Source organism: Macrobrachium nipponense, chromosome 5 (genome assembly GCF_015104395.2).
Source record: "Macrobrachium nipponense isolate FS-2020 chromosome 5, ASM1510439v2, whole genome shotgun sequence".
NCBI classification, from domain to species: Eukaryota; Metazoa; Arthropoda; class Malacostraca; order Decapoda; family Palaemonidae; genus Macrobrachium; species Macrobrachium nipponense.
Genome location: NC_061107.1, coordinates 83,883,665 through 83,908,664, shown reverse-complemented (window position 1 = coordinate 83,908,664; position 25,000 = coordinate 83,883,665).

Sequence of the window (25,000 nt, the reverse complement as noted above, 5' to 3'; positions counted from 1 at the left end):
CTAAAAGTTCGTTTTCGAGCCCTGCGCTATTGACCCCCCCTCCCTTCTGACCCCTAAGCATTTGTTGACCCCTTTGAATAGTCCCGTCCCATGGAGGCCTCACCCACACCCAGACCCCCACCCCCAACCCATGGGTCGATATCGATCACTCAGGACACCCATACATTACTGGTTACATAACAATTTCCCTCTGAATGCTGAACTGGTATTCAGGTTTGAAAGTACTTCGCTTCAAAAAGATGTTTATGAATACGCTTTGAAGATACGTAGAATAGAGGAGAGAGAGAGAGAGGAGAGAGAGAGAGAGAGAGAGAGAGAGAGAGAGTAGATATGCTATTACATTAAAAGATTTGTTCGAGAGGAAGAGAAAGTACCACACAAACCAAACATTAGGTAGTATATTCTATTAAAACATTTGCTCGAGAGTGATAGAGTACCGCACAAACAAAACATTAACTTATAGCGAGAGAGAGAGAGAGAGAGAGAGAGAGAGAGAGAGAGAGAGAGAGAGAGATACACAAACAAAATCTTAAGCCATTAATGTATAAAAATCATAACCACTCTGTGACCTGAGTCTGGCCAATACCTGGATTATTATTATTATTATTATTATTATTATTATTATTATTATTATTATTATTATTATTATTCATACGATAAAACCTAATCATATGGAACAAGACCACAGGAGCCACTGGCTTGAAATTCAAGCTTCCATAGACATATATTATTCATTAGAAGAAGGTAATAAGAAATACAGAAAGAAAAGATCAGTTTTAAAGAAAAACAAACAAATTAGCAAATTCATTAAAAAAAAATAAAGGACAAAAATGTTAATTATAAATTATACTGGATGGGTAAACAAGAGTCAATACCATGCGTCTTGACCATTACTGGAACCAGTGTGAATCCTCTGGAGTCTGAAACCAGTGTGAGTCCTTGGGATCTGAAACCAGTGTGAGTCCTCTGGAGTCTAAAACAACCGTGAGTCCTTGGGAGTCTGAAACCTGTGTGAGTCCTTGGGAGTCTAAAACAAAAGTGAGTCCTTGGGAGTCTGAAACCAGTGTAAGTCCTCTGGAGTCTAAAACAAGTGTGAGTCCTTGGCAGTCTGAAACAAGCATAAGTCCTTGGGTGTCTAAAACCAGTGTGAGTCCTTGGGAGTCTAAAACAAGTGTGAGTCCTTGAGAGTCTGAAACAAGTGTGAGTCCTCTGGAGTCTAAAACAAGTGTGAGTCCTATGGAGTCTAAAACAAGTGTGAGTCCTTGGGAGTCTGAAACAAGTGTGAGTCCTCTGGAGTCTAAAACAAGTGTAAGTCCTTGGGAGTCTGAAACAAGTGAGTCCTTGAGAGTCTGAAACAAGTGTGAGTCCTTAGGAGTCTAAAACAAGTGTGAGTCCTTGGGAGTCTGAAACAAGTGTAAGTCCTTAGGAGTCTAAAACAAGTGTGAGTCCTTGAGAGTCTGAAACAAGTGTGAGTCCTTGGGAGTCTAAAACAAGTGTAAGTCCTAGGAAGTCTGAAACAAGTGTAAGTCCTATGGAGTCTAAAACAAGTGTGAGTCCTTGGGAGTCTAAAACAAGTGTGAGTCCTTGGGAGTCTGAAACAAGTGTGAGTCCTCTGGAGTCTAAAGCGAGTGTGAGTCCTCTGGAGACTGAAACAAGTGTTAGTCCTTGGGAGTCTGAAACAAGTGTGAGTCCTCTGGAGTCTGAAACAAGTGTTAGTCCTTGGGAGTCTGAAACAAGTGTTAGTCCTTGAGAGTCTGAAACAAGTGCTAGTCCTTGGGAGTCTGAAACCAGTGTGAGTCCTCTGGAGTCTAAAACAAGTGTGAGTCCTTGGGAGTCCTCAAAAAAAAGTGGTGAAGTCCTTGGGAGTCTGGAAACCAGTGGTGAGACATCTGGGACGTCTAAAACAAGTGTGAAGTCCTTTGGGAGCTTGAAAACCAGTGTGATGTCCTCTGGAGATCTAAAACAAAGTCGCTGAGTCCTTGGAGAGATTCTTGAAACCTTTATACCAGTGTGGAGTCCTCTGGAGGTCTAAAAATAATCAAGTGTGAGTCCTTGGGCGGAGTTTCCTGAAATAATAAAGTCAAAAAAGTTTGAGTTCCTTGGGAGAATCTAAAAACAAGGTGTGAGTTCCTTTTGGGAGTCTTGCAAACAAGTGTGAGTTCCTTTGGGAGTCTAAAACAAGTTGTGAAGTCCTTGGGAGTCCTAAAATAACAAGTTGGTGGAGTCCCTTGGGAGTTCTAAAACAAGTGGTGAATCCTTGGGCGTGAGTCTAAAAACCAAGTTGGGTGAGTCCCCTTGGGAGTCTGAAACAACAGTGTGAGTCCCTTGGTAAGTCTGAAATACAAGTGTGAGTTTTCTTGGGAGTACCTGAAACCAAGTGTGAGTTCCTTTGGGAGTCTAAAACAAGTGGTGTCTTGTGTTGGAGTTCTGAAACAAGTGTTGAGTCCTTGGGGGAGTCCTGAAACAAGGTTGTGAGTCCCTTGGGAGTCTAAAACAAGTGATGAGCCTTGGAGTCCTGAAACAAAGTGTGGAATCATTGGGCGTCTAAAACAAGTTTGAGTCCTCGGCGAGTTCTAAAACCATGTAAGGGATCCTTATATGGGATGTCCTTGGGAGTTCTTGAAACAAGTGTATGTCCTTGGGAGTCTAAAACAAGTGTGAGACCTTGGGAGTCTAAAACAAGTATGAGTCCTTGGGAGTCTGAAACAAGTGCAAGTCCTCTGGAGTCTAAAACAAGTGTGAGTCCTTGGGAGTCTGAAACAAGTGTGAGTCCTTGGGAGTCTAAAACAAGTGTGAGTCCTTGCGAGTCTGAAACAAGTGTGAGTCCTCTGGAGTCTAAAACAAGTATGAGCCCTTGGAAGTCTGAAACAAGTGAGAGTCCTCTGGAGTCTAAAACAAGTATTAGTCCTTGGGAGTCTGAAACAAGTGTAAGTCTCTGGAGTCTAAAACAAGCGTGAGTCCTTGGGAGTCTGAAACAAGTGAGTGTCATTGGGAGTCTAAAACAAGTGTGAGTCCTTGGGAGTCTAAAACAAGTGTGAGTCATTGGGAGTCTGAAACAAGTGTGAGTCCTCTGGAGTCTGAAAAAACAAGTGTGAGTCCTTGGGAGTCTAAAACAAGTGTGAGTCCTTGGGAGTCTGAAACAAGTGTGAGTCCTTGGGAGTCTAAAACAAGTGTGAGTCCTCTGGAGTCTGAAACAAGTGTGAGTCCTCTGGAGTCTAAAACAAGTGTGAGTCCTTGGCAGTCTAAAACAAATGTGAGTCCTTGGGAGTCTGAAACCAGTGTGAGTCCTCTGGAGTCTAAAACAAGTGTGAGTCCTTGGGAGTCTGAAACAAGTGTGAGTCCTCTGGAGTCTAAAACAAGTGTGAGTCCTTGGGAGTCTGAAACAAGTGTGAGTCCTTGGGAGTCTGAAACCAGTGTGAGTCCTTGGGAGTCTGAAACAAGTGTGAGTCCTTGGGAGTCTAAAACAAGTGTGAGTCCTTGGGAGTCTGAAACAAGTGTGAGTCCTTGGGAGTCTAAAACAAGTGTGAGTCCTTGGGAGTCTGAAACCAGTGTGAGTCCTCTGGAGTCTAAAACAAGTGTGAGTCCTTGGGAGTCTAAAAGATGTGTAAGTCCTCTGGAGTCTGAAACAAGTGTGAGTCCTCTGGAGTCTAAAACAAGTGTGAGTCCTTGGGAGTCTAAAACAAGTGTAAGTCCTTGCGAGTCTGAAACCAGTGTGAGTCCTTGGGAGTCTGAAACCAGTGTGAGTCCTTGGGAGTCTGAAAACCAGTGTGCGTCCTTCTGGGAGTCTGAAAACAAGTGGCGAGTCCTCTGGAGTCTAAAACAAGGTGTGGGAGTCCTTGGGAGTCTAAAACCAAGTGTGAGTCCTTGGGAATCTGGAAACAAGTGTGAGTCCTTGGGAGTCTTGAAAAACAAGTGTGAGTCCTCTGGGAGTCTAAAAGCAAGTTGTGCGTACTTGGGAGTCTGAAAAAGTGTGAGTCCGCTCTGGAGTCTAAAACAAGTGGTGAGTCCCTCGGGAGTCTAAAACAAGTGTGAAGTCCTTGGGAGTTCCGAAACCAAACCAGTTGTGAGTCCTTTGGGAGTCTGAAAACAGTGTGAGGTCCCTCTGGAGTCTAAAACAAGTTGTGAGTCCTTGGGAGTCTAAAAACAATGTGTAAGTACTTGGGCGAGTCCTGAAACCAGTGTGGAGTCCTCTGGCAGTCTAAAAGCAAGTGTGGAGGCCTTGGTTGGGAGTCTGAAACAAGTGTGAGTCCTTGGGAGTCTGAAAAAAAGTGTTGAGTCCTCTGGAGTCTAAAAAACAGTGTGAGTCCCTCGGAGTCTAAAAAAGTGTGGAGTCCTTGGGAGTGCCTGAAACCAGTGGTGAGTGCCTTGGCGTCCTGAAACCAGTGGGAGCTCTGGAGTCCTAAAACAAGTGGTGATTCCTTGGAGTCAAAACAAGTGTAAGTACTTGCGCGAGTCCTGAAACCAGTGTGAAGTCCCTGGAGTCTAAAGAAACAAGTGTGAGTCCTTGGGAGTCTGAAAACAAGTGTGGAGTCCTTTGGGAGTCCTTGGAAAAAAGTTGTGAGTCCCTCTGGAAATCTAAAAACAAGGTGTGAGTCTCGGGAGTCCTTAAAAAAAAGGGCTGTGAGTCCTGGGAAAGTGCTGAAACCAGGTGTGAGGTCCTGTGGGAGTTCTGAAAACAAGTGGGTGAGTCCTTCCTGGGAGTCTGAAACCAAGTGTGAAGTCCTCATGGAGTTTCTAAACAATGTGAGTGTTGGGAGTCTAAACCTGGGAGTGTTTGAGTCTTGGAAATCTAACAAGTTGTGAGTCCTTGGGATCCTGGAAACAAGTTGAGTCCTCTGGAAAATCCTAAAAAAGTGTGAGTCCTTGGGAGTCTGAAAACCAGTGTGAATGTCCTCTGGGTCAAACAAGTTGAGTCTTGGGAAAAGATCTGAAACAAGTGTGATTCCTCTGGGAGTCTGAAACAAGTGGTGAGTCCTTGGGAGTTCCTGAAACAAGTGTGAGTCCTTCGGGAGTCTGAAAAACCAAGTGGTGATTCGCCTCGGTCTGAAACAAGTGGTGAGTCTTGGGAGTCTGAAACAAGTGTGAGTCCTTGGGAGTCTAAAAACAAGGTGTGAGTCTCGGAAAGTCTAAAAAGAAGTTGGTGGAGTCCTCTGGAGTCTGAAACCCTAAGTGTGGAACCTCTTGGGAGTCCTGAAACAAGGTGTGAACAGTCCTTGGGAAGCTCCTGGAAACAAGGTTGTGAAGTCCCTTGGGACGTCAAGTGAAAAGAAGTCCCTTGGGATCTAAAACAAGTGAGTCCTCTGGAGTCCTAAAACAAGTGTGAGTCCTCTGGAGTCTTAAAACAAAGTGTGAGGTGCCTTGGGAAATCTAAACAAGTGTGGAGTCCTCGGGCGTCTGGAAACAAGGTGTGAGTCCCTTGGGAGTCTGAAACCAAGTGTGAGTCCTTGGGAGTCTGAAACCAGATGTAAGTCCTCGGGAGTCTAAAACAACACAGTGTGAGTGGCTCTGGTGGGTCTGAAACAAGTGTGAGTCCTCTTGGAGTCTGAAAAGTGTGAGCCTTCGGGAAGTTCTGAAACAAGTGTGGAGCCTTGGGAGTCTGAAACAAGTGTGAGTCCTTGGGAGTCTGAAACAAGTGTGAGTCCTGCTGGAGTCTGAAACCAGTGTGAGTCCTCTGGGAGTCTGAAACCAGTGGCGAGTCCTCTGGAGTCTGAAAACATAAGTGTGAGTCCCTCTGGAGTTCTGAAACAAGTAGTGTAAGTCCTTGGGTGTCTAAAACAAGTGTGATCTCTGGCAGTTAAAACCAAGTGTGGAGTCCCGGAGTTCTAAACAAAGGTGTGAGTCCCTTGGGAAATCTAAAACAAGTGTTGAGTCTTCGGGCGTCTGGAACAGTGTAGTCCTTGGGAAAGTCTGAAACCAAGTGTGAGTCCTTGGGAGTCCCTTGGGAAACCAGTTTGAAAGTCTCGGGAGTCTAAAACAGTGTGAGGTCTCTGGGAAGTCTGAAACAAGTGTGAGTCCTCTGGAGGTGCTGAAAACAAGTGGTGGGAGTCCTTGGGAGTCTGAAAAGAACAAGTGTGAGTCCTTGGAGTACCTGAAACAAGTTGTGGTCCTTGGGAAAGTTTGAAAACCAAGTGTGAAGTTCCTGGAGACTGGAACCAGTGTGAGTCCTCTGGAAGTCCTGAAACCAGTGCGAAGTCCTTCTGGGAGTCTGAAACAGTGGTGAGCTCTTGGAGTCCTGAAACCCAAAGTGTAAGTCTTGGGTGTCTAAAACAAGTGTTGAGTCCTTCTGGAGTCCCTGAAACCAAGGGTGCGAGACTTTCTGGGGAGTCAAAAACAAGTGTGAGTCCTTGGGAAGTTTAAAACAATGTGTTGGAGTGTTTGGGAGTCTGAAACCAGTGTTGAGTCCTTTCTGGAAGGTCTAAAAACAGTGGTGAAAGCCTTGTGGAGTCTGAAACAAGTGTGAGTCCTTGAGAGTCTGAAAACCAGGTGAGCTCTGGACTCTAGTTGCATTTCCTTGGGAGTCTGAAATAACCAGTGTGAGACCGTATGGTGAGTCTGGATAACCAGCGTTGAGTCCTTTGAGTCCTGAAACCAGGGTTGTTTTGGGAGTCTGAAAACAAGTGGTGAGGTGTTTGGGGAGTCTGGAAACCAGTGTGATTCTTGAGTAGTCTGAAAACAGCGTGAGCTCCTTGAGAAGTCTGGAAACCAACCAGTGGTGTGTGTTTTGGGAGTCCTGAAACCCAGTGTGGAAGTTTGTTTAGCAGTCCTGAAACAGGTGAGTATGGGGAGTCTGAAACCAGCGTTTGGGAGTTCCACTTGAAAGAGTCCTGAACCAAGTGTGTGTGTGTTGGGGAGTCCCTGAAACAGTTTGTGAAAAAGTGTTTGGCAGTCTTTGGGAAACCAGTGGGAGTGTTTGGGAAGTCTGAAACCAGTTGGTAGTCCGAGCCTTTTTGAAACAGTTGTGAGTCTTTGGAAGAGTCCTGAAGTTGTGAGAGTTCTTGGGGAGTTACTGGAAACCAGTGTGAGTTCCTTGGGAAGTCTGAACCAGTGGGAGTCCTTGGGAGTCTGGAAACCAAGTGGGTGAGAGTTTCCTTGAGAGTCTTGAAACCAGTGTGAGTCCCCTTGGGAAGTCTGAAACCAGTGTTGAGTCCTTGAGAGTCTGAAACCAAAAGTGTGAGTGTTTGGGAGTCTGAAACAAGGTGTGGAGTCCTTTGGGAGTCTGAAACCAGTGGTGAGAGTCCTTGGAGTCTGAAAACCTGTGTGAATCCTTTTGGAGTTCTGAAAACCAGTTGTGAGTCCGCTTGGGAAGTCTGAAACCACAGTGGTGAGAGTCCGCTGAGAAGTCTAAAACCAATGTGAGTCCTCTGGAGTCTGAAACCAGTGTGAGTCCTCTGGAGTCTGAAACAAGTGTGAGTCCTCTGGAGTCTGAAACAAGTGTAAGTCCTTGGGTGTCTAAAACAAGTGTGAGTCCTCTGGAGTCTGAAACAAGTGTGAGACTTCTGGAGTCTAAAACAAGTGTGAGTCCTTGGGAGTCTAAAACAAGTGTGAGTCCTTGGGAGTCTGAAACAAATGTGAGTCCTCTGGAGTCTAAAACAAGTGTGAGTCCTTGGGAGTCTGAAACCAGTGTGAGTCCTCTGGAGTCTAAAACAAGTGTGAGTCCTCGGGAGTCTACAACAAGTGTGAGTCCTCTGGAGTCTGAAACCAGTGTGAGTCCTCTGGAGTCTAAAACAAGTGTGAGTCCTTGGGAGTCTGAAACAAGTGTGAGTCCTCTGGAGTCTGAAACTAGTGTGAGTCCTTGGAAGTCTGAAACTAGTGTGCATCCTTGGGAGTCTGAAACCAGTGTGAGACCTTGTGAGTCTGAAACCAGCGTGAGTCCTTGAGAGTCTGAAACCAGTGCGAGTGTTTGGGAGTCTGAAACAAGTGTGAGTGTTTGGGAGTCTGAAACCAGTGTGAGTCCTTGAGAGTCTGAAACCAGCGTGAGTCCTTGAGAGTCTGAAACCAGCGTGAGTCCTTGAGAGTCTGAAACCAGTGTGAGTCCTTAGCAGTCTGAAACCAGTGTGAGTCCTTGAGAGTCTGAAACCAGCGTGAGTCCTTGAGTCTGAAACCAGTGTGTGAGTTTGGGAGTCTGAAACCAGTGTGAGTCCTTGAGTCTGAAACCAGTGTGAGTGTTTCGCAGTCTGAAACCAGTGGGAGTGTTTGGGAGTCTGAAACCAGTGTGAGTCCCTGAGAGTCTGAAACCAGTGTGAGTCCCTGAGAGTCTGAAACCAGTGTGAGTCTTTGGGAGTCTGAAACCATTGTGAGAGTTCTTGAGTCTGAAACCAGTGTGAGTCCTTGGGAGTCTGAAACCAGTGTGAGTCCTTGGGAGTCTGAAACCAGTGTGAGAGTTCTTGAGAGTCTGAAACCAGTGTGAGTCCTTGGGAGTCTGAAACCAGTGTGATTCCTCGGGAGTCTGAAACCAGTGTGAGTGTTTGCGAGTCTGAAACAAGTGTAGTCCAATCGGGTCTGAAACCCAGTGGGAGTCCCCTTGGGAGTCTAAAACCCAGTGTGAGAGTCCTTAGAGTCTGAAACCATGTGAGTCCTTGCCTCTGAAACCAGTGTGGTCCTTGGGAGTCTGAAACCAGCGTGATCCTTGAAGGTCTGAAACCAGCGTGAGTCCCTTGAGTCGAAACCAGTGTGAGTCCTTGGCAGTTCTGAAACCAGTGTTGAGTCCTTGAGAGTCTGAACCAGCGTGAGTCCTTGATCTGAAACCAGTGGTGTGAGTTTGGGAGTTCTGAAACCAGTGTGAGTCCTTGAGAGTCGAAAACCATGGAAGTGTTTCCGCAGTCTGAAACCAGTGGATTGTTTTGGGAGTCCTGAAACCATGTGGAGTCCCTGGAGAGTCTGAAACCAGTGTGAGTCTTTGGGAGTCCTGAAACCAATTGTGGAGAGTTCTTGAGTCTGAAACCAATGTGCGTCATTGGGAGTCGGAAACCCAGTGTGAGTCCTGGGGAGTCTAAAACCATGTGAGAGTTCTTGAGAGTCTGAAAACCAGTGTGAGTCCCTTGGGATCTGAAACCAGTGTGAGTGTTTTGGGATTCTGAAAACAAGTGTTGAGTCCTCTGGAGTCTGAAACCATGTGAGTCCTTGGGATCGAAACCCAGTGTGAGAGTCCTTGAGAGTCCTGAAAACCATGTGATCCTTTGGGATCTGAAACCCAGTGTTAGTCTTGTCTAAACCAGTGTGAGAAGTCCTAGAGTCTGAAACCTAGTGTCCTCCCTTGGGATTCTGAACCAGTGTGAGGTCCCTTGATTCTGAAACCAGTGTGAAGTGTTTTGAGAGTCTGAAACAAGTGAGTCCCTTGAGTCTGAAACCATTTTTTGAGTGTTTTTGGGAGTCAAAATGCCAGTGTGAGTGTTTTGGCAGTCTGAAACCAGTGTGAGTGTTTGGGATTCGAAACCTTTCAGTGTGAGTCCCTTAGAGTCTGAACCAGTGTGAGTCCCCTTGAGGAGTCCCCTTGAGTCTGAAAGTGTTTGGAGTTTCTGAAACCGTGTGAGTCCCTTGAGTCTGAAACCAGTGGGTTTGCGAGTGAAATGGTTTTGTAAATAAACCATTGTGAGTCTTGAGATGAAACCAGTGTGAGTTCTCTGGAGTCTGCAACTAATGTGAGTCCTTGGAAGTCTAAAACCATGTGCATCTTGGGAGTCTGAAACCAGTGTGAGTCCTCTGGAGTCTAAAACAAGTGTGAGTCCTTGGGAGTCTGAAACCAGTGTGAGTCCTTGGGAGTCTGAAACCAGTGTGAGTCCTCTGGAGTCTGAAACCAGTGTGAGTCCTTGGGAGTCTGAAACCAGTGTGAGAGTCCTTGAGAGTCTGAAACCAGTGTGAGTCCTTTGGGATCTGAAACCAGTGTGAGTCCTTGGGAGTCTGAAACCAGTGTGAGAGTCCTTGAGAGTCTGAAACTAGTGTGAGTCCTTGGGAGTCTGAAACCAGTGTGAGTCCTTGAGAGTCTGAAACCAGTGTGAGTGTTGGAGAGTCTGAAACCAGTGTGAGTGTTTGGGAGTCTGAAACCAGTGTGAGTGTTTGGCAGTCTGAAACCAGTGTGAGTGTTTGGGAGTCTGAAACCAGTGTGAGTCCCTGAGAGTCTGAAACCAGTGTGAGTCCTTGAGAGTCTGAAACCAGTATGAGTGTTTGGGAGTCTGAAACCTGGGTGAGTCCTTGAGTCTGAAACCAGTGTGAGTGTTTGGGAGTCTGGAACCAGTGTGAGTCCTTGAGAGTCTGAAACCAGTGTGAGTGTTTGGGAGTCTGAAACCAGTGTGAGTCCCTGAGAGTCTGAAACCAGTGTGAGTCTTTGGGAGTCTGAAACCATTGTGAGAGATCTTGAGTCTGAAACCAGTGTGAGTCCTTGGCAGTCTGAAACCAGTGTGAGTCCTTGGCAGTCTGAAACCAGTGTGAGTCCTTGGCAGTCTGAAACCAGTGTGAGTCCTTGAGTCTGAAACCAGTGTGAGAGTTCTTGACAGTCTGAAACCAGTGTGAGTGTTGGGGAGTCTGAAACCAGTGTGAGTGTTTGGGAGTCTGAAACCAGTGTGAGTCCTCTGGAGTCTGATGGGAGCGGCAAAGCGTGGCAATTAGTCCTTAAAAACTGAATGAGAAAATCACTCGAAGTTGTTGAAATCCCGAATATATACGAGTATTCATACTTGCAAGAGAACCGGCGTTATTTTGCATAAGACTCGATCGTTGAAAGCTAACATTCAAACGCAGCGAGACCTGAAAAATCATGATGAATAGAATATATCATATTTATGCTAAAAGACCAAGCGCTGGGACCCATGAGGTCACTACTCAGCACTGAGTGGGACAGAGTAAAAAAGTTTGAGAGGTGTAACAGGAGGGAAACCTCAAAGCAGCTGAACTATGAGACAATGGTCAGGAGAGGGTTGAGGAAAGTTCGGTGGGAGAGAATATGAAAGGAGGCACAGTAAAAGGAATGAAATGGGTTGCAGCTAGGGGCCGAAGGAACGCTGCAAAGACCCTTCAGTGTAATGCCTACAGTGGAACGCTTAAATTTTTTTTTTTTTAAGTTTCCCCAGCGTGAGCGTGGCCATTTGCATAATCCTCGGCCAAATCCTCCAACATCCGATCTGCTACAGCGGAAGATGAAATTGCTTCTCGCCTTGTGTAGTAATTGCATGCTGCTATTATTTTCTCGGGTGACACCAACAACATTCACAAGAAAGCTTGTGGTATCTTTTTTTCTTTCTGTCTTTCTTTTTTAAACAATCTCTGCTTTGCGTTTCCACATTTTTTTTCCTTAAATGAGGGTATTCTAATTGGAGGAGGCTCATTTTGCAAGCTGATGATACGTCAGCCTCACTGTTAATGAAATGGTTATTCATTTTCCAAATATTAACACCAATTTTAACAAAAACAAAAAAAAATCCAAAAGGGTTGACTAAGGTGAAAAAAAAACCTTCATCAGTTCTAAGGATTATTTACAGAAAAACAATAACCTCTTCTAGCCATTCAGCGAAGATGCAGTGCACTACTGTCCTAATACAATTCTTATATTTTAATTATCTACTTACAATTATTGTATTTATCAATTAATTTGTTAACTTACTTTTCCTTTTTTAATAAACGATCTCTTCTTTCTGTATTCCCCATAACTTTCTGTAACATCTTTGAAATGAACACCTCAATCTTTGGAAGCTTTAATTTCAAGTCAATAGGCCCCGTGGGCTTTGTCCCAAATGAACAGATTTCACCTTCTGAATAATAATAATAATAATAATAATAATAATAATAATAATAATAATAATAATAATAATAATAATAATAACTCGTCAGCACATTGAATCAGTACTCCCCGACAACCGCTCCCCCCGCCCAACCCCCGGCAATATTCCAATTAAAATTCCTGAAGACAGCCTGGGAAAGACAGCCAACACTAATCCCGGAGCATTTTATATTACCGGCAGACACCACAAGGGCTTGCGCACTTAACAAGTTATGAGTACCTATCATGCTGAGCAGATGATGAAAACAATGACTGGGCAAATACTACGCGCAATCCACCACCTAAGAGTTAAGGGATGAAGAGGGATCGGTAGCAAGCAGAAATAACTTCTTCCTCTTTCTAGCAGGATGGAATTTGATCATAAAATTTTAGGCTGAAGGACAAGAGCCCAGACCCAATGAGTCATTCAGCGCTGAAAGGGAGTTAAGTTTATCGTAGTTTAACCAGACCACTGAGCTGATTAACAGCTCTCCTAGGGCTGGTCCGAAGGGTTAGATATTTTTACGTGACTAGGAACCAATTGGTTACCATGCAACGGGGCCTCCAGCTTATTGTGGGATCCGAACCACATGATATTGATAAATGAATTTCTAATCACAAGACACAAAATTCGCCTGGTTCCACTTTGGCAGAGAGGGGAATCGAACTAGGGACTACTGAATCGGTAAGCGAGCACGTAACCTACTCGTCCAACAAGGAACTGCTGAAAGGGAACATAAGAGTAGAAAGGTTTGAAAGGTGACACGGGAGGAAACCTTCACAAGTGCACTATAGTGACGCGTGAGGATTAAGGAAAGTAAGATGGTAGAAAGAGAACATGAACGGAGGCACGGGAAAAAAAAGTGACAGGGGCTGCAGCTACGCGCCCAAGGGACGCCGCGAGGAACTTTTCAGGCAGCTGTGGGAAAAGCCTCGCGCGATAACGACCCAAGTTTCCCCCAATAATTCCTCGAGGCGACTTTCGCGTAATCGACGACCCCTCATTGGGTTTTATTTAAAAAAAAAAAAAAAAAAAAAAAAAAAAAAAAAAAAAAAAACAAAAAAAAAAAAAAAAATTAAAAAAAAAAAAAAAAAAAAAAAAAAAAAAAAAAAATAACCACGTGATAAACAGAAGTCTGAGTTCGAGTCCTTTATACAGCACTGAAAGGTTAATGAGCACCGATCTGCTTGCTTGCTCGCTTGCTTGACTTTCCCGGGACATCACAAAAAGATCAAAGACAACTTAAAACACTTTGGGGCCCTTCAGGATCCAGATGAGTTCTCATTAAATTTGTCCCCCAGCACTCATAAGATGTTGCTTTTCATTTCCAATATTTGTTTGCCCACTATGGTTGTTGAAATCAATACTTCAATACTTAATTGGACATGCTATTATCACAGTACCAGTCTCCTCCGAGCTATGGAAATGGAACGGAGCATCCAAAATTAGAGGACGATAGAGGTAAAGAGAAACAAGACAATTACTAGGAATTTGAATCGGAATATGAAATTTAAGCCATAGGCCAAGAGCTGGCACCAATGATGGCACCATAGGTCATTCAGCTCTGAAAAAGAAATTAGAAAAAGAAAAGGGTTTTCGAGTTGTAACAGGAGGAGAACCTCACAATTGCAATATGAAAGTAAGAAGAGAATATGAACGGAGGTATAGTAAAAGGAACGAACGGTTGTTGTAGCAAGGTGCAGAAGGGACGCTGCTGAGAGCCTTAAATAATGCCTGCACTGCACCGTGTGAGTTGCGCTGAGGGCATTACCCTCCCCCTCTCTCCCCACACGAGTTTCATTACGTAGGGAAGGGACGCTAGAATATATAGCAAGGTCCCACACACCTTCATCACAAGAAACATAGCATACATCTCGCGTCTTTTGCACATATATCTTCTTTCTTTCAACTGTCTTGTTAAATGTATCGTCATCATCATACTTATTACAATGCCGGCCTTCCAGCCATATGTACCTTAACTTCAGTCACGTCTTCTGTATCAATCCATACGTATATTTCCATCTGTCAGAAAACCCAAATGAATGTGTAAGACCTCAGTTTTCTTTCGCCTGGCGTCAGGCGCTACATTTCCGCTCGCAAGAGCTATTGACCTGTTTGTTTGTTGTCTGAATAGATCAGTAAGTTGCAGACTCTGACTCTTACTCGCACCCTCCGCTACTATATAATGACACTTCTCTTACCATCCAGTCCAACTAAATACATTATGTAAACGCTTTACAACTGTCAAGATAATAACGTTCCTTTTCTGATCAGAGGCTCTCAAACTAAAGGCAAACCCTTTTCTGATCACAGGCTCTCAAACTACAGGCAAACGCTTTTCTGATCAGAGGCTCTCAAACTACAGGCAAACCCTTTTCTGATCAGAGGCTCTCAAACTACAGGCAAACCCTTTTCTGACCATAGGCTCTCAAACTACAAGCAAACCCTTTTCTGACCATAGGCGCTCAAACTACAGGCAAACCCTTTTCTGATCATAGGATCTCAAACTACAAGCAAACCCTTTTCTGTTCAGAGGCACTCAAACTAAAAGCAAACCCTTTTCTGATAATAGGCTCTCAAACTACAAGCAAACCCTTTATCTGTTCAGAAGCGCTCAAACTACAGGCAAACCCTTTTCTGATCAGAGGATCTCAAACTACAGGCAAACCCTTTTCTGTTCAGAGGCGCTCAAACTACAGGCAAACCCTTTTTTGATCAGAGGCTCTCAAACTACAAGCAAACCCTTATCTGTTCAGAGGCGCTCAAACTACAGGCAAACCCTTTTGTTATCATAGGATCTCAAACTACAAAGCAAAACCCTTTTCTGTCAGAGGCTCTCAAACTACAGGCAAACCCTTTTCTGACCATAGGCTCTCAAACTCCAAGCAAAACCCTTATCTGTTCAGAGGCGCTCAAAACTACAGGCAAACCTTTTCTGATCTAAGATCTCAAACTACAAGCAAACCCCATTTTCTGTTCAGAGGCACTCAAAACTACAAGCAAAAACCCTTATCTGTCAGGAGTGCTCAAAATACAGGCAAAACCTTTTTGATCAGAGGTATCTCCAAACTACAAGCAAAGCCTTTTCTGTTCAGAGGCGCTCAAACTACAGGCAAACCCTTTTCTGATCAGAGGCTCTCAAACTACAGGCAAACCCTTTTCTGATATGAGGCGCTCAAAACTACAGGCAAACCCTTTTCTGATCAGAGGATCTCAAAACTACAAGCAAACCCTTTTCTGATCAGAGGCGCTTCAAACACAGGCAAACCCTTTCTGAATCAGAGGATCTCAAATACAGGCATACCCTTTTCTGTTCAGAGGCGTCTCAAAACTACAAAGTTTTCAGGGAAAGGCGCCTAAAACAACAGACAAACCCTTTTTTGATCAGAGGCTCTCAAACTACAGGCAAACCCTTTTCTGTTCAGAGGTGCTCAAACAAAAGGCAAACCCTTTTCTGATCAGAGGATCTCCAACTACAAGCAAACCCTTTTCTGTTCAGAGGTGCTCAAACTACAAGCAAACCCTTTTCTCAGAGGATCTCAACGTACAGGCAAACTCTTTTCTGCTCAGAGGCTCTCCAACTACAGGCAAACCCTTTTCTGATCAGAGGCTCTCAAACTACAAGCAAACCCTTTTCTGTTCAGAGGCGCTCAAACTAAAAGCAAACCCTTTTCTGTTCAGAGGCGCTCAAACTACAGGCAAACCCTTTTCTGTTCAGAGGCGCTCAAACTACAGGCAAACCCTTTTCTGCTCAGAGGCTCTCAAACTACAAGCAAAACCTTTTCTGTTCAGAGGCGCTCAAACTACAAGCAAACCCTTTTCTGTTCAGAGGCGCTCAAACTACAAGCAAACCCTTTTCTGTTCAGAGGCAGTCAAACTACAGGCAAACCCTTTTCTGATCAGAGGCTCTCAAACTACAAGCAAAACCTTTTCTGTTCAGAGGAGCTCAAACTACAAGCAAACCCTTTATCTGTTCAGAGGAGGTCAAACTACAGGCAAACCCTTTTCTGCTCAGAGGCTCTCCAACTACAGGCAAACCCTTTTCTGCTCAGAGGCGCTCAAACTACAGGCAAACCCTTTTCTGTTCAGAGGCACTCAAACTACAGGCAAACCCTTTTCTGATCAGAGGCTCTCAAACTACAAGCAAACCCTTTTCTGTTCAGAGGTGCTCAAACTACAGGCAAACCCTTTTCTGATCAGAGGCTCTCAAACTACAGGCAAACCCTTTTCTGTTCAGAGGGGCTCGCAAAACGGCAAACCCCTTTCGGTTCCGGAAAGGCGCTCAAACTACAAACAAACCCTTTTCTGTTGCAGCAAAGGCGCTCAAACTACAGCAAACCCTTTTATGGAAATTTTCTGATCACAGGCTCTCAAACTACAAGCAAACCCTTTTCTGTTCAGAGGCGCTCAAACTACAGGCAAACCCTTTTCTGTTCAGAGGCGCTCAAACTACAGGCAAACCCTTTTCTGATCAGAGGCGCTCAAACTACAGGCAAGCAAAGGCTACCCTTTTAACTTCCTCGTTCACTTCACGACTACGAAAACGATCGAATGCCGACTCCATCAGCATAATCCTTGTTTAAACTGACAGGAGCAGAACCAGGAGAGGAATAAGAATGGAGATAACAAAACAAATGCTATTTGCAAATCAAACAGAGGGTGAGGACAAATTGCCATGCAAATGCACATCACATATCACCTCAAATCTCACGGTTCAAACGCTGTCAAAGTATCACGCATCCCAGACAGACTGTTTCAAATGAAATCAGTTCATATATTTTTTAAATGAAATAAAGCAGTAGAGCTGAGGAATCCTAATGTATTGTGTAGATCGAAAGAATACAATAAAACGTGAAAGTAATGAATTTGAGAGAAGCATCACTAGGTGAAATATATTACCTGCGACAGCTAAAAATCAACTCACAAAATAATATATATCTATTTATATTAGTGTGTGTGTATAATATACGTACCTACATACATACATACATACACACACGCGCACACACACACACACACACACACACACATATATATATATATATTATATATATATATATATATAATATTATATATATATATATATATATATACATGAATGTATGTATGTATGTACGAACAGCCACCCCTAAATAGGTTCATAAAATGGAAAAGGGAGCGAAAAGAAACCCACATACAGATAATAACAATGCATAGTAAAAGTGAATAGTCTGGAAGAACGCCAAGCAACTGTGTCCTAACTTTTCCCTAAATTTCTTAACATAACTAACCATACTGAAGCGATCACCTGTACAGCAAGTGACACTATTCTAAGAGTTCAAATACGATGCACGTAACAGTACATACTCTTTTTGCATGAATTTCACCAGGGTAACCCATTAGGATCAATTAGTAACCTTTCTGCATAAGCTATATTTCATTAGCGTAACCAATTCTCATCAATCATAGTTGACACCCTATGGGTACATCGGAAACAAGCACAACCCAACGGCAACCCCCCCCCCTCCCCCACAAAAAATCAGGGTTAGAAAAAATAATAAATAAAAAAAAAAATTAGACAAAATCTAAAAAAAATAGAAAAAAACTAACACAAACTAGAAAACTAAAAAAAGAGAAAAAAACAAAAATTAGGGAAAAACTAACAACAAATTAGCAAAATCTAACAAAACATTAGGGAAAACTACCAAAAAGGAGAAAACTAACAACAAATTAGGAATAAACTGTCTTAACAAAATATTTGAAAAACAAACTAACTTGGCCGCCTACGAAAAAAAATATCACATGGCAAGACTTATCTTAATATCTTAATATCTTAATCAATTAATACTTTGACAAATGTCCCCATTACATAATGTCAAATAGCAGAGCAGCTCCGAAATTTAAGATGACGAAGTATTAGGTTAGCACTGCAAAGGCAGCAGCAAGCAGCAATTTGATTAAACGAAATCATAATATCAATACACTTTGCTTGCGACAAGTGTGTACCTCTCTCTCTCTCTTCTCTCTCTCACGTGTGTGTGACCTGAACCTTCCCTAATAAATTAAAGCCTTTTTGAAAATGAGAGCGGAAGTCCAATCGACGTCTGAGAGAGAGAGAGAGAGAGAGAGAGAGAGAGAGAGAGAGAGAGAGAGAATGTTTAGTGCCACGTGTGAGTGCGTTGTGTGGGTGTGGGGGGTGTGCGGTCACCTTACCTTTACCAATGTGCCACCTGTTGATCATCTACCAAGCTACGTAGTAGGAGCGGCGAGAGAGGAGGAGGAGGAGGAGGAGGAGGAGGAAGGAGGGGGAGGAGGAAGAGGAGGGGACTGCATCACGCCCATAAACCTTTTGCAACGGAGCCCAGCCTCTCCCACCCACAAATACACACGCGTGCGCACACACACACACACACATAAACACATCGAAACACACACACACACATACATACATACATACATACACACACACACACAAATACACACAAGGACCACACCTCTCCAGCAGCGGACCCAGACAGACACACAAGACGAAAAATCAATATTTACCTCCACTTGGAAAAGGATGTTACAAAAAATAAAAATAAAAGCAAGAAATATTTCTCGTTGTTGCCTCGATCCATACGCTTATCCAGGTGATTAATCCAGACAGATTATCCGTGAGATTAATCGACTGATCGCTGCTTCTCTTTCCTTCTACCCCGAGTAGCGCGGTCTCTTGCTCTACAAACAACACAATTATTATTATTATTATTATTCAAAAGATGAACCCTATTCACATGGAACAAGCCCACAGGGGCAACTGACTTGAAATTAAAGCTTCCAAAGAATATTATGGTATCCATTTGAAAGAAGTAACAGAGGGTCATAGGAGATACAGAAGAAAGAAGAGGTCGGTTATTGGAAAAGACAAAATAAATTAACAAATACATATATAGATAAAAATGTGCGTAAATTTAAGATTCAGGGAAAACTGCTTTAGATTAATAATGCATTGCATCATCGCTTGAACTTTTGAGGTGGAATTGAAGCTTCCAAAGGATATTATGGAGTTAATTTGAAAAAAAGTAACAGAATCGATTAAATTAAATCCGTGGAAATCTGAGATATGCCATACGACTTCATTTTAGTTAAAGGTACAACAGCGGATACAAAAATACACGGATACAAAACTATGAAATAATTATGCCGATTTTCGTTGAAACCGAACTCAAATAAATACGCTTCATTTTATTAGAATAAATTTTTCTGTCGTGTTTAACATGCTCAACATTTAATTTTTACATTTTCATCCTCATAAATAAATCATAAATATTCTATTCTAAAATTCCTCTATCGCGAAACACCTTTTTCAGACCCTTTTAGGCTTTCCTACCACCCTCCCCAACAACAACAACAACAAAATAGTTTGTAGGCTCACTCCCCGAGTAAGCAAAAACCTGTTTTTACAAAGATCATTCAGGCCTAAGGTTGCCTCACCAGCAACGAGCGATGAGAGCTATTTCATTATTCATCGATTATACCGGCGACATTCCAATGAATAAATGGAAAAAAAACTATACATTCTCATTTTAATAGTTGAGTGAAATGTTATTAAATCTACAAAACAAAACAATATTGGTAATGGAAGAGTTGTAATTATATAAGAAATGACTTGGGATGATATGCTAAATGGAGGAAAAGGCAGGAGGGGTTTAACTTAATTCTGAGCAGAAAATGAGTAAAACTGGCGCTGTGATTGGGGAGTATATATAAAGGAGTTTAGTTGCTACTCAAGAACTGTTGAAAAAAATCATTTCAACTTACAAAATAAAAGTAAAAAAACGAAAGAACTGTTGCAAAATTAAAACTTTTAAAAAAATCGTAAGAATTGTTGAAAAAAAATTCAAAAATCGTAAGAACTGTTGAAAAAAATTCAAACTTAAAAAAAAATAAAACGTAACTTCAGTCGAATTACCAAAAAAAGTTCTGAAAGCTAGTCAATCCAGACTCCAAAATAACCGCTGAAACAGGAGAGAGAGAGAGAGAGAGAGAGAGAGAGAGAGAGAGAGAGAGAGAGAGAGAGAGAGAGGAAAGCAATAGCTACTCTAATTAAAGAAGGCTTCCTGCCATGTAAATTCCCCAAGGCAATAACGGTCTTAAAAAATCTGTTAAGGGAAGCACTCATGTTTTGAACAAGGTTACGTAAGCATCAAATCAGAAAACAAAAATCTACTGCATTAAAAGTGGCAGTTTATTTCTTAAAATTTCATATTATATGTGTATGCATAAATACATACATACACACACACAAACACACACACACACACACACATATATATATATAGTATATCTAATGTATATACTATATATATAATATGTTTTTATAATATGCATACGGTATATATTGTATATTATATACAATTAGTGTATAATATATACACGCATTACTATATAATGTATACAATATATACCATGTGTGTGTGTGTGTGTATGTGTACAACCACCCTACATCGTTCCTGGAGACTGTGATCCGTTAAAAATTAAAATAAAAAATATAAAAATGGAATTTGTCAAGGAAACCCGATTAATACTGAGCCTGCAATTACGTCCACAAGTTTGATGGCGAGAGAAATCTGAGAGAGAGAGAGAGAGAGAGAGAGAGAGAGAGAGAGAGAGAGAGAGAGAATTCAAGGCAGTATTAGAGCATGAGGAAAGGCTAATCGGGTTGGGGGGAGGATTTTGAAGGAGGCTAGTAGAGAGAGATGAGAGAGGAGAGAGAGAGAAGATTGAGAGAGAGAGGAGAGAGAGAGAGAGAGAGAGACTCAACTTGCTAAGCAAGGCTGACTTACTCCGAGGTCACCTTTAATTCTCGTTCAGCATCTGTTTGAGGATGAGAGGTGCCGGGTTTTCTTTTTCCCTCCTATTAATAATAATAATAATAATGATAATAATATTATTATAATAATGCGTTTCACTTATGATCAGGATCCAAACAAAGGCTATAAGTACCACGTTCCTTGGTCACCTTATTAAGCAAAGTTGGATCTGGTCGGCATCTGGAGAGGTGATCACCGAAATATTTTCGCGTGCGCGCGCGCGTCTCTAGGCGTACCAAGTTGCATAACATCCTTCGGTCAAGGATTTGTTGAACACTACAAATGTGGATGGCAAACTTCGTTCCACTGTGATTCAAAACTTCAGAAATTAAAGGTGAATGTGCCTTGTTATTATTATTATTATAATAATAATAATAATAATAATAATAATAATTAATAATAATAATAATATTAATATACGTCATATTGGTAGTATATAAACTCAAGAATACCAACCCATCGCTGGTTACCTTTTCCAGTGGTGGAAGGCCATTATTATCATTATTATTATTATTATTATTATTATTATTATTATTATTATTATTATTATTATTATTATTACGGAGTCGTAATGATAGTATATTAACACAAGAATTACCTCGAAATCGCTGGTACCATTTTCTGTGATTTGGAAAGGGGCGCATATAAAAATATGTCATCAACTTTACCTTAAGGTGCTTTTAACGGAGACCGCCCACTTAATCCACTTACCTGCAAAATAAACACAAAGAGAAATTAATGACCCTTTACGGAGAGAACACTAATGCACTGAATAAAAAAATAAAAAATGAAACAAATACATTGGTGCATATGACATTTTGAGCAAAACCTGCGAGAAACTGACATTTCCCTCAATAGATGGTAAAACTATGCATGAATTCACTTAAATATCTGAAGTGCAAGAATTTTTCCATACCTCAAGCACGGAATGCAACTAGAGTGAACACACAAGCTCTCTCTCTCTCTCTCTCTCTCTCTCTCTCTCTCTCTCTCTCTATATATATATATATATATATATATATATATATATATATATATATTATATATACATATAATATACATACATATGCTTAAAAAATCACAGTAGATGCACGTGACTTCATTAAATAAGCGAATACAACAGGAAAATGAGTCAGAAATCCAAGCGCTTTCGTCTTTACTAAGACATTGTCAAGGAACGAATGAAATACAATTGGAGAGTTATCAGGTAAACAACAAGATCAAGAATACCAGATGGTTAATTGTCAAAAGGGTAAAAATTTAAGAGATAATCCAGGATTATGGATATCACACGGTCACAAACCTAAACATAGATTTAACCCTAACAGAAACTACAAATTATCCGTATAGTCAAAAACATGTAAAAACTGAATATATTAATTTTGCTGCTTATATTTATCTACAACTTTTTTCATTATGAAGGCATGAAGTTTAAATAAACCAAGACTTAAATTTAGAACTTTTCCATTATTTGACTTGATGAAACACGATTTAACGATATTCCTTTTAACTGTGTCATTACATGGGATTAAGGCTCTTGCTTGACTCCAGTTAATAGGATGATCTAAATCTCTCCTATGTACGAATAATGCATTCGATATTTGCCCAGTTCTCACAGAATATTGGTGCTGTTTGAGACGTTGTGAAAGAGATTTACCGGTTTGTCCGTAATAGACTTTATCACACTTTTTGCAAGGAATTTTACATATGCAGCCTGAAAGATCTTTAGGAGAATTTTTTATTACTAAACTCTTGACGTTAATATTACTGAAAACAACATTTATGTTAAAAAGCTTTAAAATTCTAGGAATTTCAAAAACCTTTCATCATAAGGTAATTTTAGAATGTTATGCTTACTAAATTCAAGTTTGTCATTAGTTAAATAAAATGTTTTTCGTGCTCTTTTCCATGCCACATCTACATATGTCCTTGGGTATTTAAGTTTCAATGCAATATCATAAATAGTTTTAACCTCAGCATCAATAAACTGGGGGCTACAGACACGTTTTGATGTTGATTGGAGTAGTAATGAACAAAAGAGGCAATGTTGGTTGATTTCCGAAAGACTGAAAAGGCGAAATTTCTATCATTTCTATGGACAGTTACATCAAGAAAATTCAAATTACAATTTCTTTCTTCAACAGTAAATTTTATAAATGGGACTAAATTATTGAGACTATTAAGGAATTCCTGGAGATTTTCGTGAACTGGCCAAGTACAGAAAATATCATCCACATACCTAAACCATATAACTTTTTGGGGCAAAATTCTTGGGTAAGAGTTTTGTTTCAAGAAATTCCATGCAAATATTGCTAAGGACAGGAGATAAGGGATTACCCATAGCCATGCCAAACTTTTGTACAAAATAATTCCCCATTAAAACAAAATTGACTATCTTTGATACATAACCTTATGAGACTGATGAGATTTGCTACACTTAAGGGATTATCATAACGCTCTAATTCATCCTCCAAAAATTTAAGTAAATCATTTACAGGCACTTTTGTAAATAAAGAGACAACATCAAAACTAACCATAATAAAATCAAAATTCAAATGTAAACTATTCAATTTGTTTATAAAATCAACATTATTTTTTACATTCGTGTTAGAAATGTTTCCTACCAAAGGTGTCAAAATTTTTACAAGCCATTTAGATAAATTATACGTAACTGACCCACTGAACATACGTAAAATAAAAATTGTATATGTATATGTAATATATGTATGTATATATATATATATATATATTATATATATATATATTTATATTATTATAATAATATTATCTATATATATTATATATTATATATATTATTATATATACATATATATATATATGATATATATATATATATATATATATATATATGTATATATGTCGATCGGTCGAGCAAATCTCTCTTAATGTTGTGACACCTACAACTCTCTCTCTCTCTCTCTCTCTCTCTCTCTCTCCCTCGTCTCCTCTCTCTCTCAATCTCTCTCTCTCAGACTTCTGCTGGCATTCACTGCTAAATGCTAACGATAAAACTGCCTGCTCCCTTTCCACATATCGGCAGAGAGCAAGACGACAGTTGCTCGACGGTTCCAAAATACTAGACGTAAAAAGAAACGCAGATAATCCTTCCTTTCAAAGTGTGAATAAAAATCACGCATTCCGAACACCAGCTTCATAATGAAATTTTCAGAAAAGGTGTGGAGGCTTACATTTACGCACCGAAAGGTTCTACTTGCCTGTATGAACGTCTTAAAAAATTAAATTAATGCCTGTTAAATATTCTGTATCTAGACTTAAAAGGCTGACAAAGTGGGTAAAATCGTTAGAAGGCTTAAAATGATGCAACACTCATTTCAACTCAGCGTGACACTCAAACGCGTTGCAATCTTTTCAGTAATGCTTTCAAAAGTTTAAATGTTCATTCTGCCTTGTCCCACAGTTTGAACGTTCACTCTGCATCGCCCAAATGTTTAAATGTTCATTCTGCCTTGTCCCACAGTTTGAACGTTCACTCTGCATCGCCCAAATGTTTAAATAATCAATCTGCATCGCCCAAATGTTTAAATGTTAATTCTGCATTGTCCCAATGTTTAAACGTTCACTCTGCATCACCCAAAAGTTTAAATGTTAATTCTGCATTGTCCCAATGTTTAAACGTTCACTCTGCATCACCCAAATGTTTAAATGTTAATTCTGCATTGTCCCAATGTTTAAACGTTCACTCTGCATCACCCAAAAGTTTAAATGTTAATTCTGCATTGTCCCAATGTTTAAACGTTCACTCTGCATCACCCAAATGTTTAAATGTTAATTCTGCATTGTCCCACTGTTTAAACGTTTATTCTGCATCGCCCAAATGTTTAAATGTTAATTCTGCATTGTCCCAATGTTTGAAAGTTCACTCTGCATCGCTCAAATGTTTAAATAATCAATCTGCATCGCCCAAATGTTTAAATGTTAATTCTGCATTGTCCCAATGTTAAACTTCCTTCTGCATCCCCAAAAATTTTGAAATGTTAATTCTGCATTGTCACCAATGTTTAAACGTTTCACTCTGCATCAACCAAAAGTTTAAAATGTTATTCTGCATTTCCCCCAATGTTTAAACGTTTCACTGCTCCCCAAATGTTTAAAAAAATGTTAATTCTGCATTGTCCCACTGTTTTAAAAAACGTTTTAATTTCTGGCTCGCCCCAATGTTTTAAATGTTTAATTCTGCATTGTCCCAAGTTTTTTGGAAAGTTCACTCTGCATCGCTCCCAATGTTTTAAATCTCAATCTGCATCGCCCAAATGTTTAAATGTTAATTCTGCATTGTCCCAATGTTTAAACGTTCACTCTGCATCGCCCAAATGTTTAAATGTTAATTCTGCATTGTCTCAATGTTTAACCGTTCGCTTCTCATCCGCCCAAATT